Source organism: Solanum pennellii, chromosome 5 (assembly GCF_001406875.1).
Source record: "Solanum pennellii chromosome 5, SPENNV200".
Taxonomy (NCBI): domain Eukaryota; kingdom Viridiplantae; phylum Streptophyta; class Magnoliopsida; order Solanales; family Solanaceae; genus Solanum; species Solanum pennellii.
The window spans coordinates 63,019,910-63,033,291 of NC_028641.1; positions in this window are offsets into that span (position 1 = coordinate 63,019,910).

Consider the following 13,382-nt stretch of genomic DNA (forward strand, 5'->3'; position numbering starts at 1 on the left):
AATTCCCAAATGAGTATGGTATTGAGGCTTGAGTCCTCATGTGTGAACTTAGTGGAAATTGTTAATGATATAGTACTCGTTGTTGCTACATGTTAAGCATCATAGTTGATTTTATGATATTACTTGATATATATTATCTTCTATTTTGAGTTGGCCGATGATATCTACTCAGTACGTGTGGTTGTACTCCCCCCCTACTTTTATGTTTTCTTCTTTGTTATTTGTGGAATGCAGCGAACGTTCCGTCAACTTCAACTCAACAGTAGATCTAGCCAGTCTTCACTACCTTCGGAAATTCAGGGTGAGCTAACGCGTCTAGCTTGGACTGGGTCTTCTTCTTCCTCATGTCTGGATGCCTTGAAGTTTCGGCATAGACTAGCTTTTATTTGTTTTAGCTTCTTAGAATACTCTTAGTTTAGTAATTTGATCATAGATGTTCTTGTGGTGATGACTTCCAGATTTTGGGGAAATAATAGATGTTGAAATTTAGAAGTTATTGAATTGTCTTTTATTAATGAGTTTAAGTCTTCCGCATTGCTTTATGTTGATATTAAATTGAAATATTAAGGTTTAGATTGGTTGGTTCGCTCACATAGGAGGGAAACTGTGAGTGCCAGTCGCGGCCCCGGATTTGGGTCGTGACATCTTGAGTCAGTTCCAGAAGTCTGTGAAGTTTCAAAAGTGTTTCCAGAAGATCTTCTCGGAGTCCCTCGAGAAAGGGAAATTGACCTTGGAATTGATCTCCTTCCATATATCAAGCCTATTTCTATTCCTCCTTATAGTATGGCTCCAGCAAAGCGTAATGAATTGAAAGAGCAGTTGAAAGACCTTCTAGATGGGTTTCATCAGACCTAGTATTTCACCATGGGGTGCACAAATGTTGTTCGTAAGGAAGAAAGATGGTTCTCTCAAAATGTGCATTGAGTATAGATAGTTGAAAAAGGTCACAATAAATAATAAAAATCTCATCCCCAGGATTGATGAATTGTTTGACCAACTTCAAGGTGCTATCCATTTCTCAAAGATAGACCTCAGATCGGGTTATCATCAACTTAGAGTCAGAGAAAGTGACATTCCGAAAAAAGCATTCAGAACTCGGCATGGTCAATATAAATTTGTAGTTATGTCGTTTAAACTAACTAATGCTCCTGCAACTTTCATGGATTTGATGAACAAAGTTTTCAAACACTACTTGGACTTGTTCATTATCGTCTTTATTGTTAATATCCTCATTTACTCTAGGAGTGAGAAAGAACATATAAGTCATTTGAGAGTTGTTCTGCAGACTCTCAAGGATCACCAGTTATTCGCTAAGTTTAGTAAATGTGAGTTATGGTTGCAATCTATTGCTTTTCTTGGTCACATTGTATCTATCGAAGAGTTCCCAGTGGATACACAGAAGATAGAAGCAGTGAAAGAGTAGACCAGACCTACCTCTGCTACATATATCATAAGTTTCTTAGGTCTAGCATATTATTACAGAAGGTCTGTGGAAGAATTTTCATCCATAGCCTCACCATTTACTAGGTTGACTCAGAAGATGGTCAAGTTCCAATGGTTATATGATTGTGAGAAAAGCTTCGTAGAATTGAAAACTAAATTGACTACAACTCCTGTCTTGACTCCACCAAAGGGTTCATATGTTTATGTGATCTATTGTGATGCATCCAGAGTTAACCTAGGTTGTGTTTTGATGGAGCGAGGTAAGGTGATAACTTATGCCTCTAGAAAGCTTAAGGCTCATGAGAAAAACTATCCAACTCATGACCTCGAGCTAGCTGTAGTGATGATTTCAATCAAGATATGGAGAAACTACTTGTATGGTGTCCATGTATATGTGTTCATCGATCATAAGAGCCTTTAGTATGTGTTCACCCATAAAGAGTTAAATCTTTGCTAGAGGAGATGGCGTGAAATCCTTAAGGATTATGATATGAGTGTGAATTATCATCAAGGTAAGGCTAATGTAGTAGCCGATGCTCTTAGTAGATTATCTATGGGAAGTGTAGCCCATGTTGAGGAAGACATGAAGGTTTTAGTGAAGGATGTTTAGAAGCTTGCTCGCTTAGGAGTTCGCCTTATGAGCATATTAGACAGTAGTGTAACAGTTCAAAATGGGGCATAATTGCCTTCAGAAGTGGAGTTTAAGGAAAAGTAAGACAGTGACCTAGTATTGCTTGAACTTAAGGGTGCAGTCCATAATCAGAGAGTGGAGGTTTTCTCCCAAGGGGGAGATGATGTACTTCGCTACCAGATTAGATTGTGTGTTCCTTATGTGGGCCAGTTGAGACAACATATTCTTGCAGAAGCCCATAACTCCAGGTATTTTATTCATCCAGGTTCCACTAAGATGTACCACAATCAGCGAGAAGTCTATTGTGGAATGGCATGAAGAGGGATTTAGTAGATTTTGTGAGTAAGTGCCCCAATTGCTAGCAAGTCAAGGTAGAACATCAGAATACACGAGGTATGACTCAAGATGTCGATATTCCTACTTAAAAGTGGGATGTGATCAATATGGACTTCATCACAGGATTACCTCGTACTCTCATACAACATGACTCAATTTGGGTGATAGTTGATAGGATTACTATGTCTTCTAGCTTTTTGGCGGTGAAGACTACCGATTCGGCAGAGGATTATGCAAAGCTTTACATTAATGAAACTGTGAGGCTGCATGGGGTTCCTTTGTCTATCATCTCAAATAGAGGTCCTCATTTTACCTCTCGTTTCTGAAAGTAATTTCAGAAAGGTCTTGGTACTCAAGTTAACCTTAGTACATCATTTCATCCACAGACGGATTGGAAGACAGAACATACCATTCAGACCTTAGAGAATATGTTGAGATCTTGTGTTATCGATTTCAAAGGTAGTTGGGATGATCACCTTCCTGTTGTTGAGTTTTCCTACATAATAGCTACCATTCCATCATTTAGATGACCCCTTATGAAGCTTTATATAGGTGTAGACCAGATTTCATATTGGTTGGTTTGAAGTAGGTGAAAAAGCTTTGATAGGGCCAGATTCAGTCCTTTATGCTATGGAGAAAGTTCAACTCATTAGAGATACACTTAAGACAGACCAAAGTCGTCAGAAATTTTATGAAGATGTAAGGAGAAGGGAACTAGAGTCCCAAGTTGATGATTGGGTTTTTCTGAAGGTCTCAGCTATGAAAGGTGTGATGAGATTTGGATAGAAAGGGAAGCTCAGTCCTAGATATGTAGTCCCTTACAAGATCTTTGAAAGGGTTGGCAAGGTGGAATATGAGTTAGAGTTTCCAACAGAATTAGCAGCAGTGCATCCGGTCATCCACATCTCACTCTTGAAGAAGTGTCTGGGTGATCCAGCCTCTGTAGTATAATTAAAGAGTGTGGTGGTGAAAGATAGTCTTTCTTATGAGGATGTACCAGTCGAGATTCTTGACCGTCTGGTCAGAAGGTTGAGAAACAAAGAAGTCGCTTCAGTCAAAGTTTTGTGGAGGAGTCTGTCCATAGAGGGAGCTACTTGGTAAGTAGAAGTAACCATGAAAGCCATGAATCCTCACCTCTTTCCTTCTGATTCAACTCCAGCTTGAGGTAATAGTTTTTCTTCAGTTTTCCAGTAATTCATGCGTGAATTCTGTCATAGAATCATGTTCCCTCAGTTTGTACTTGGATTTTCAGCGTATTTGCATGTTATCGGAACTCAATTCAGTCAAAAACTCAGTTCTCAGTGTTTAGAACTAGGGTTTGCAACTCTCTCCCTCTAGTTCAGCTAGTTTAGTCTTCATTCAAGGACGAATGTTCCCAAGTTGGATATAATGTAACACCACGTAGCCAAAACAGAAAAAAAACTAGCTTTACAAATAAAAAAAATCCGCAGGTGCAACAAATGGTGGCACTGACGGATCGTAGCCTGACCCACGGTCCGTCCTGCACAACCGTCGATGGGATCAGAAACTCCCAAAAATTTCAGCCCAGAAAAATTGGTTAAGTATTAGACGACGACACCATCGACGGACCGTAGTCTGACCCATGGTCCATCCTGCACAACCGTAGATGGGATCAGAGGCTCCCAAAAGAACAACCGGGAACAAAAGTGGCTAAATCTTGATCGACGGACGGTCCTACGGTCCATATATCAGATGACAGCCCGTAGTTCGTGACCGTCGATCGAGACCCCCATTTACCCACTCTATGACAGGAGTGATAGTGACCAGCACGATCTGTTGGTGGAAAATTTGCAGACAGGTAAGGGAAAATGTAGTTGGGTCAATTTCAAATGGTGATAAATCTTAACACAAAATGAATTATGTGTCCCATTACCTATCCACAGATAGAAAATTGAATAATCTTTCCATTGCCACCGACCTTGATAAACCTAGACCTCCGAGTAAAATGTTATGCCTATTTTAGTAAAGGCTTCTCAAACAGGCCCAGTCGACGGACGCAACGACGGGGTGTCGGTCAGACGATGGACCGTTAGTCCTGGAAGTCGTTTAGTCTGAAAACAACTTTACCAGTGGTCTTGTTGACCTTTCCAACTTTGTTTAAACTGTAAGATATATCGTTTTGACCCTAAATCATCAGATTTTAGTCAGTTTAAGCTTACAAACATAACTAAAACATATTTAAGTCAAATCATTAAATCAAAAGTTAGAAAATTAGAAGAGAGGAGAAAAAGCTCAAAAACCTAGTTCAAGAACGCAACAAGCTCCACCAGTTCCAGCCCTGAAACATAAATATTTTTATAAGGATTTCGTCACCAAGTATGTGGGATTTCACTAGTGGGTTCCTTTCACCGATTGGGTCCTACTTTTCAGTCATATTGTTGATTCCCATATCATGATTAGATCAAGGGTTTCTAGAACTTCAACAGAACTTTATTAATTTATTAATTTTATGTTCCAAATCAGATTATCATATTATTACTCAGATTATCCCATAAATTTTATAATCCTAGCTTTGTATTTCTTTAGTTCTTTAATTACACATGCTAGGTCAAATATTTCAGTTATTTGGTTATACATGCCTTAGTTTTTAATGCATCATTATCAGATTAAATGTTGCATTTTTAGTTTGCATTTTGAGTTTCGAGCTATCCAATATTTACAGAAACTCGCACATAATCAGTAAATTTACAGAATCCATAATAGTAGCATAATACCATGTTGGACTAGGGCTTAGTGTACCCTATAGTCCCAGAACTACTAGCCAAGTAGGTTGTAAGTCCCCTCTGTGGGCAATCAGTTTAGTGATTACGCCAGCATGCCTTTATACCTTTGGCAGGGTATATTGGGTCCTCTCGATGGGGCGTATACATCGGACTCCACATTTAGCTCATGTGGTTTTAGTATCGGTTATTAGTAGCTCCCACAGTTCAGTTAAACTCTTTGCATTGACGATTTATCAGTATATTCAATATTCAATTTCAGTATGTTATAAGTTGGTCATTGCATCAAGTTAGCTCAGAATTGAGTTTATCATGTCAGATTATTATACTTGCTATTATGATTGTTCAGTTATGTTTTATTTCTGCTTTACTCTATCCTAAATGCTCATTACCTTTCAAGTATTGATGTAATTTCAGGTTCTCAACACCCAGAACACGCATATATCGACTTCTGATCTCAAGTTCAGCTGATTTAGTGGTGAGTCCTCATTCTTCGAGGACAACGGTTTTGACTTTCATTTCAGTCTTTAGTCATTTAGTTTTAGTTTTTGCTAGATTTAGCTGGGGCTTGTCCCAGTATTTCTAGTCCAGTTTGGAGGATTATTTCAAACATTGTTAGATTCAGCTTAGTATTGAGTTAGTATTTCCATTGTATTAAACTCATTGTTTTCAAATATCTCAGTTATAGAATATGGGTATCCTACATATTTTCAGATTTAATTATGATTTAGCTTCCGCATCAGTCTTTTATCTTTAGTATGCTCATGATCATGCCAACAGGGTTAGCTTGGGATCACTTGTGGTCCCAGGTTCCGTGTCCGCGTCTCGGGGGTAGCTCAGGGCGTGACAAATGATGTGTCAGAATGTAAAAAGATAAATGACTATATGAAAAAATTTCCAATCCAAATGAAAAATACACAATTTTAGTATGAAGATTATTATAGTAACAACTAAGGATAGGGACAAATGTCTTTTCAAGTAAGGGATTAAATGGAATTAGGGCAGGGAGGGTAATTGACATTTACAAGATCCATTGCACCTTAATATCATGGAAACTCATTTAGAGGTATGAGTATGTATGTAATGGAACCTCAATGAATAACCAAATTCTTTAAAATATAAGCAAATATATCTCAACTAGCTCTATCAAACCTTGTTAAGAAGCTATCATAACTAGTCTAATTCTCTATGGATTGCATTAATGTACTGTCTCTAGCTAGAATCCAATGTATGATTATTATACCTCAAATTATGCAACAGTTAATCATTCGTAACCTGAACTGACCCTTTCAAAACATTACAACACAATCAAAGTATATGGTCAAGTCTAAGGAGTTATTAAATAAATTGGAAAGCATGAAATTGATTGAATAATCAAATACTAATTTCATAAATGAGAAGCATTCAATAAATTACAAAACCAAAAGAATAAAATTAAAAACCCAACAAGTGTCTATTTCTAGCACACAACCCAAATTCTCATATTACCAATTACATCCACAATTCCAGCAATACAAAGCAAGTAAATGAATAAATGGTTAAATGTTTTAAAGTTGAGAACTCAATCTTCATTTGAAAAAGTGAATTGTGAGAAAACTTGCTATCAAAACTATAGCCCAACCTAGTGAGTGTTGTTCCTTTTTAAAAAAATCCTAAGATATCCAACATGTCCAAAGATATTTTTTCCATCAACTTTTGTGAGAATTGGGGTCCTAAATGCATGAAATTACTTCATTGCCCTTTATCAAACAACCGTCGCTCGCTGAATTGAACATGCCATCACTAAAACGAGCTTCGCAAAATCAGCATTTACCTTCTCTAAAGCAATATCCACGTATGTGTTGGCCTTCGCTAAAGAGACCAAAGTGGTCGCTAAGGCAACCCTTGACGACCTCTTCACTGAAAAGAGCCTCCGTGTGGTCGCTAAAGAGACATTTGACCTCGTCTTGACCCCCATATCCGAGAGTATATTTTGTCCAATCTTAAATTCTTTTTCTACTCTTTTCTCCCAAATTATATCAATTTCTAAAACGCCTTCTATTCACCAATTACCTGAACAAACATAAATCATTAGATAATGAGCCTCTTTTTCTACTTAAGTGCATAAAAATCATATTAAAAAGATAGAAGTGAGTCTAATATCCTAGACTCATTAACACCTCCAACTTAAAAAATTAGCTTCTGCTCAAGCAAAACAAAATCAACACCACAAAAGACAATCAGTTTAAGCACAACTGTCCTTCTTTAACTAAGAATCATAATCAAGAGACGACACTAACTCTCAAGAAGTGACACAGAACCAATAGTTAATCAAATAAACTCTCTTGACTCAATTTAAGAATTTTATCAACTTCACTAATCAATCTTAATTTGCATGCCTTCACCAGAAAGAAAATGACCGACAAGTACAAATAAAAGTATTAACAAGATAAGGGACGAAAGCACAAACACACACACTCTTAAAGAACATCTCATGCACGTTACCCATCATAGGCTTGCCTTATTTTCAATAATATTGGCTAAAAATCATTTAGCAGAAATCACGAAAGACATTTAATAAGATTGTAATATAGGATTAGGGAAGGTTATGATAGTATTTGGGTAAAAGTGACTACACACTCCTTGAACACTATACACAATATTTTTGTTATTTTTCAACTTCACCAGTTTTCATCATTTCTAAACCCCATGCCCATTTTCTCTCATTTATTCTCGTCCTTTCTCTCATTTTCAAGACATTTCTTTCTTTAAATTTGTTTTCTCATCTCTCAAAATCAAGCCCTCTTGTGATAAATATCTCCTTTCTAGGTTTTAAACACCCACAGTGAGTTAAGTTTAAGTCTAAATCATATTTCTCCTGCGATTCGACTCCAACCTAGAAGTTTATTTCTTTACTTGATAACAATCACTTATCCTTCTTTAGGGAGGTGTAATTTGAGCGTATAATTTCTCATTACATTCAAAGTAATGACTCATACTTTGTTGTACATCATTTCATTATGTAGATTCATATGCTCAACATCGAGATCACTCTTAGTTCTATTTCTAGCCTATAGACAACAACTTCACTAATGAGTCCTCAAAGCTCGATGAAGTTCCTTTATGCTTGGTTTAGCTAGATTAACGTCTTTTGGTGTTTTTTTGAGTTAGCTGGGGACTATTCGCAGCAACTCATTAGTAGTAGAGCCTTTCAGACATAGATTGAGTATTCTGTGTTCTGGGTTTTTCCTTATTTGAACTCACCTTTCTTATGGTAGAATATCTCCTTAGACCATGCATGGGAAAACCTTTCACGTACTTCAGCTTTAAAAATAGCTTTTAAGGCCCACATTCATTCTGTTCAATCTAGATAAAGATAAAATACTAATGGAAATAGTTTTGAAATTATGACCTATAATCATTGATGTCATAACCAGCTACCATACTAATCAAGACCTAATTTAGTAAAATATTCTGAAATTCATTGAGGGCAAATATGTATGTCATTCATGTCATGTCCTAAAGCTTCATAGAACATAGAGGCAATCTCATATATATAAGGTTTTCTTGATTCATAAACATACTTTCATGATGATGCATTTATTTCAATAATTCATAATCTTGATCAGTCTTTAAAGTCAATGCATCATCAAATTCATTTACATCAATTTCATTAAGAGAATACATGCACAATTCTCATAAAAACATCTTTCATAGTTCAAGATCCACATTATATCAACATAGCTTTGAAAACATGGGTTATGATTGATTAATTGAAAAACAACTTAAAAAATGAAATTATTATAATTCATTCATAAAAGTTCATAAATCAATCAAATAAATCAACACTAAAAGGAACCCATGACATGGAAGAAAACCCAAACTTCAATTGGAGAATTCTAATTTGGTAAATTAGAGATTTTGGGAACTCTATGCGGGAAAGGGTTCCATGGATGAAAACTATCATACCATGATACAAAAATCTTTGAAGCAATGGAGGTTTTGGAAGCTTGATCTTGAAACCCTAGTTTTCTTCTTAAGCTTCTAGAGAGAGAAATAATTGGAGAGGAAGGAACTGATTTTTTTTGAGAATTTAAGAGAATAAATTTGGGTTTTTGATGATTTTGGGGTTAAAAATCACTTAGAGGCTTCTATTAAAGATCACAACGACTTAGTTTTGAATTAAAATAATCGTAAGAGATCCAACAACCCCTAACTTAAAAACTGACGAGTTCCATCTGCTAGGGAACGGACCATCGTTTGGACTGGAAACCACGGACTAGGGTTGTCGTTCATGGTCTACCCGATAGGAATTCACTAAAGAAGCATAAATTTTTACGTGGACCTTGCATTTTTGTAATCTCAGTTGTGTTGGAAAGAGAGTTCAATTATCTTTAGGTTGATAGGTCATAGGCAACATAATTTATTTTATAGTAAAATATATGACTGCTTGAAGTTTACCTAAAGACCTTTGAACCATCATGTTCGTCTGTCATTTACTTCAGAGACTCAGGTACTAGTTCATCAACGACAGACCCCTTCATACATGCCAAGGTTAAATCTATGGACCATAGGTCATGGTCGTCGTTCTCGACTTCTGAATCTTAAATCTTTCTAGATGTGGGACTCACAATTGAGACCCATCTAAAATTCATGCATTGAAAAATAGACAATTTTTTTAACCATTGAACAAATCCTGGAACTTATCAATTTATAAAAGTTTAACTGTCTAACCACGACTACCACTTATTTCACATATCAGGACACTTCATCCAATTCTAAGTGTCAACGATCATTAATAAGTAATATAACCCAACTAAATTAGTTGGGGTTGAATCTCACAAGAAGTAGTACACGTTTAAGATTCAATAGTAAAGTACAAAAATGTTCAAGTAGTCAGCCATATAAATAGTGATTTACGAGTAAGAGAATAAATCAAATTAAAGGTTTGACAGAAGTGTCAAATAAGCGGCTTTTTGTTTTAACTATTACCTACAATGACAACAAATAACACAAAAATAATAAGAGGACGGGTTCTTGAGATGTGATCTTATTATAGGCTAAGGTAGACAAGTAGGTAATTGCAACTATAGTAAATAGCTCTAAATTAGTGAATAAGTTAGACTTTAGAGGGGATAAATGTTTTCTCGAACAATTTACCCCGAAATAATGTTGGTCTATCTCAAATACCAACAAGTGTGCGAATAATAACAACATATGCATTAGAACATTCACTCTCTCGAGCTAAATGTGCGGAAAAAGGTTTAAGATTCACACTATCGAGCTGAACCCACAGCAACCCAATATCCACAGACAATCAATTTACTAATTTTTATTCTAAAACCTCTCTGTCGAGCAAGACCAAAATTCAAAGGTAGAACCGTGTTTGCAGCTACAATACTTTGAATTGAACTACAATTACTGATTGGAATCACTTTTACGCAGCATTTAAACTAACAATTAGAAATACCCACAAGCTAAATCAGCCCATAATCACATATCACACCCCAAGACATGGGGGTTTAGCTAGGCATCATAAAAAGAAAGAAATTGTTACCAAATTGTTTTTCCATTAATCGTTTAATATAAATTTCGTCTTTATAAAGGTCCAAAGTGAAGATTCTCAAAAAAGACACTTTCAATTTCTCAAAATGGGAAAACTTCATTTCTTCAAAGTTAAGGAAAAGTTGTCTCAAAACTCTGAAATAACTCTATGGAATTTTCAAAAAAATTTTGATTGCTAAAAATATAGATATGAAATATAATGTTTAAATTTGTATTTATAGTCACCAAAAATATGCTGGGAAGTATCATTCGGCGCAATAATTCGGGATCGCCGATCAACTCGATGATCCTCCCTTTTATCTATTATATCCCTTTTTTCTTTGGCCTTCAACATCTTCATGTTCTGTAACGTTGGGCATCAAACACTACATCCCGTAACAACTTGGTGACACACCGACTACTCTTTTCACTCACCAACTTGATTTTCTCCTTAAATGCTTGGCATATTGGAACAATAGGTGAGATAATAGCCATTCGACGACTATCCCAATGGATATGGATATCACCAAGCCATCTTTTCTTTGTTCTTTTAACTACATTGCTTCTTTTTGTACATTAGTGTCCATGCTTTATTCCTCAATCCAAATACTTGGAAATTAAGTGGTTTAGATCAGTTATTTGCACAAAACAAGTATATGAGGACACTAAATCAATCAAAATTAACCCCTAAATCAGTCAAAATCGTGGACTCATTAACACCCCCAACTTAAAATTTTGCTTGTCCTCAAGTAAAACTGAAGTTCAACAGTCTAAAAAGGATGTCTCAAATATTGACACAAGACTCAATCATAAATCAAAACAATAAGTCTCAATTTACTCATTTAAGGATTAATTGTTCACTCAAGGGTACAAGTTGTGAATCACAGTTACCAAATATTGTCAAGCTCAACAAAGGTGCTCAAATACCCTCACACAAAGAATGATTCCTTATCCATATAATGGTTCAATAATTTATGGATCCGGAATCACGTTCAACAGTCCTACTCCTTGGCAGCAGCGCCATTTTAATTTAACTTAAAAAGAACACTTCACCGAATTTTAAGTGTCAACCATTTTTAATAAGTAATAAAACCCCTTAATGTGTTGGGGTCAGATCCCATAAGGACTATTACTTGTTTAAGATTCAAGAGTAAAGTACGAAAAATTCTCAAGTCAGCCATAAGAATAGAAATTTATGAGTGAAAGAATAATTCAAATTAAAGGGTTGACACAAGTGTCAAATAAAGGGGTTTTGGTTTTAATTATCATTATACTACAACAAAAAATAACACAAAAACAATAATATTGAGACGGGATCTTGGGATGTGATCAGATTATAGACTAAGGTACACAAGTGGGTAATTACAACTATTAGTAAATAGCTGTAAATCAGTGAATAAGCTAGACTTTAGTGGGGATAAACTTTCTCTCAAACAATTTAACCTATTCAAGTTGGTTTCTGTTGAACACCAACAAATTTGCAAATAGGAATAACCTATGCGTTAGTACCTTCACTTTCTCGAGCTAAATGTGTGGGAAATGTTTAGGATTCACTCTCTGGAGATAAACCCATGAAAACCCAATACCCACAGACCATCAAATCAGTAATCTTGGTTATAAAACCTCCCCCTCGAACCAGCGAAAAATGCAAAGGTAGACATGTACTTGCAACTACGGTTCTTTAAATTAAACCACAAATACTGATTGAAGGAACTTTTAAACAACATTTAAACTAACAATTAGAAATAAGCACAAGCTAAATTAGACCATAATCACATAATCACACCCAATGAATTAGGGTTTTAGCTAGACATCATAAAAAGATGGAAATCGTTACCAAATTTTGTTTAAATAGGCTAGATAAAATCAATTTCGTGTTTACAAAGATTCAAAGTGAAAAATCTTAACGACCCAATCCACTTTCTGAATTGGAAAACTTCAATTCTTCAAAGCTAAGAAAAAGTTGTCTCAGAATCATAAATTAGTCTAGTGAATGTTCAAAATAAATTTGATTTCGAAAAAGATAGAAACTAAACGTATTGTTTCAAAATGTATTTATAGTCGCCAAAAATATGTTGTGAAGGATCATTCAGCACAATGAGTCGGGATCGCCGATCAACTCGACGATCCACCCTTTGGTAAGATATATCGCGTTATTGCTTTAATCTTCAACATCTTCAAGCTCTGTAACTTTGGGATATCCAACACTTTATAGCAGAACCACTTGGCGACACATCGACTACTCCTTTCTATCACTACTGGAGCTTTAGGAGAGACAATAGACAATTGCCGACTCGCTCAATGAATAGGCGATCATAATGCCTTCTTTTCTCTGTTCTTTCAGCTTCCTTGTTCCTTTTTGCACATTAGTTTCCATCTTTTGTTCCTGAATCCAAATACCTGGAAATTAAGGGTTTTTCAGCAGTTTTTTTAACAAAATAAACATTTAAGGAAACAAAATCTATCCAAATAAATCCCTATATGATTCCAAATCATTGACTCATTAGCCACCTACGATCCGTCGTCCCTCCTACGGTACACTAAGTTGTGAAAAAATGTAATTTTTATCCTTTTTGATATCTGAGGTAATACACCTCTATGAAAACATATACCTTCATATCAGGAACCAAAAAAAAGTTGCCAAAAGACAGGGCCATCTTGGGCTCCCCAAACTTCTCTAAGACCATCAACTCCACCTCCTTGGCGGT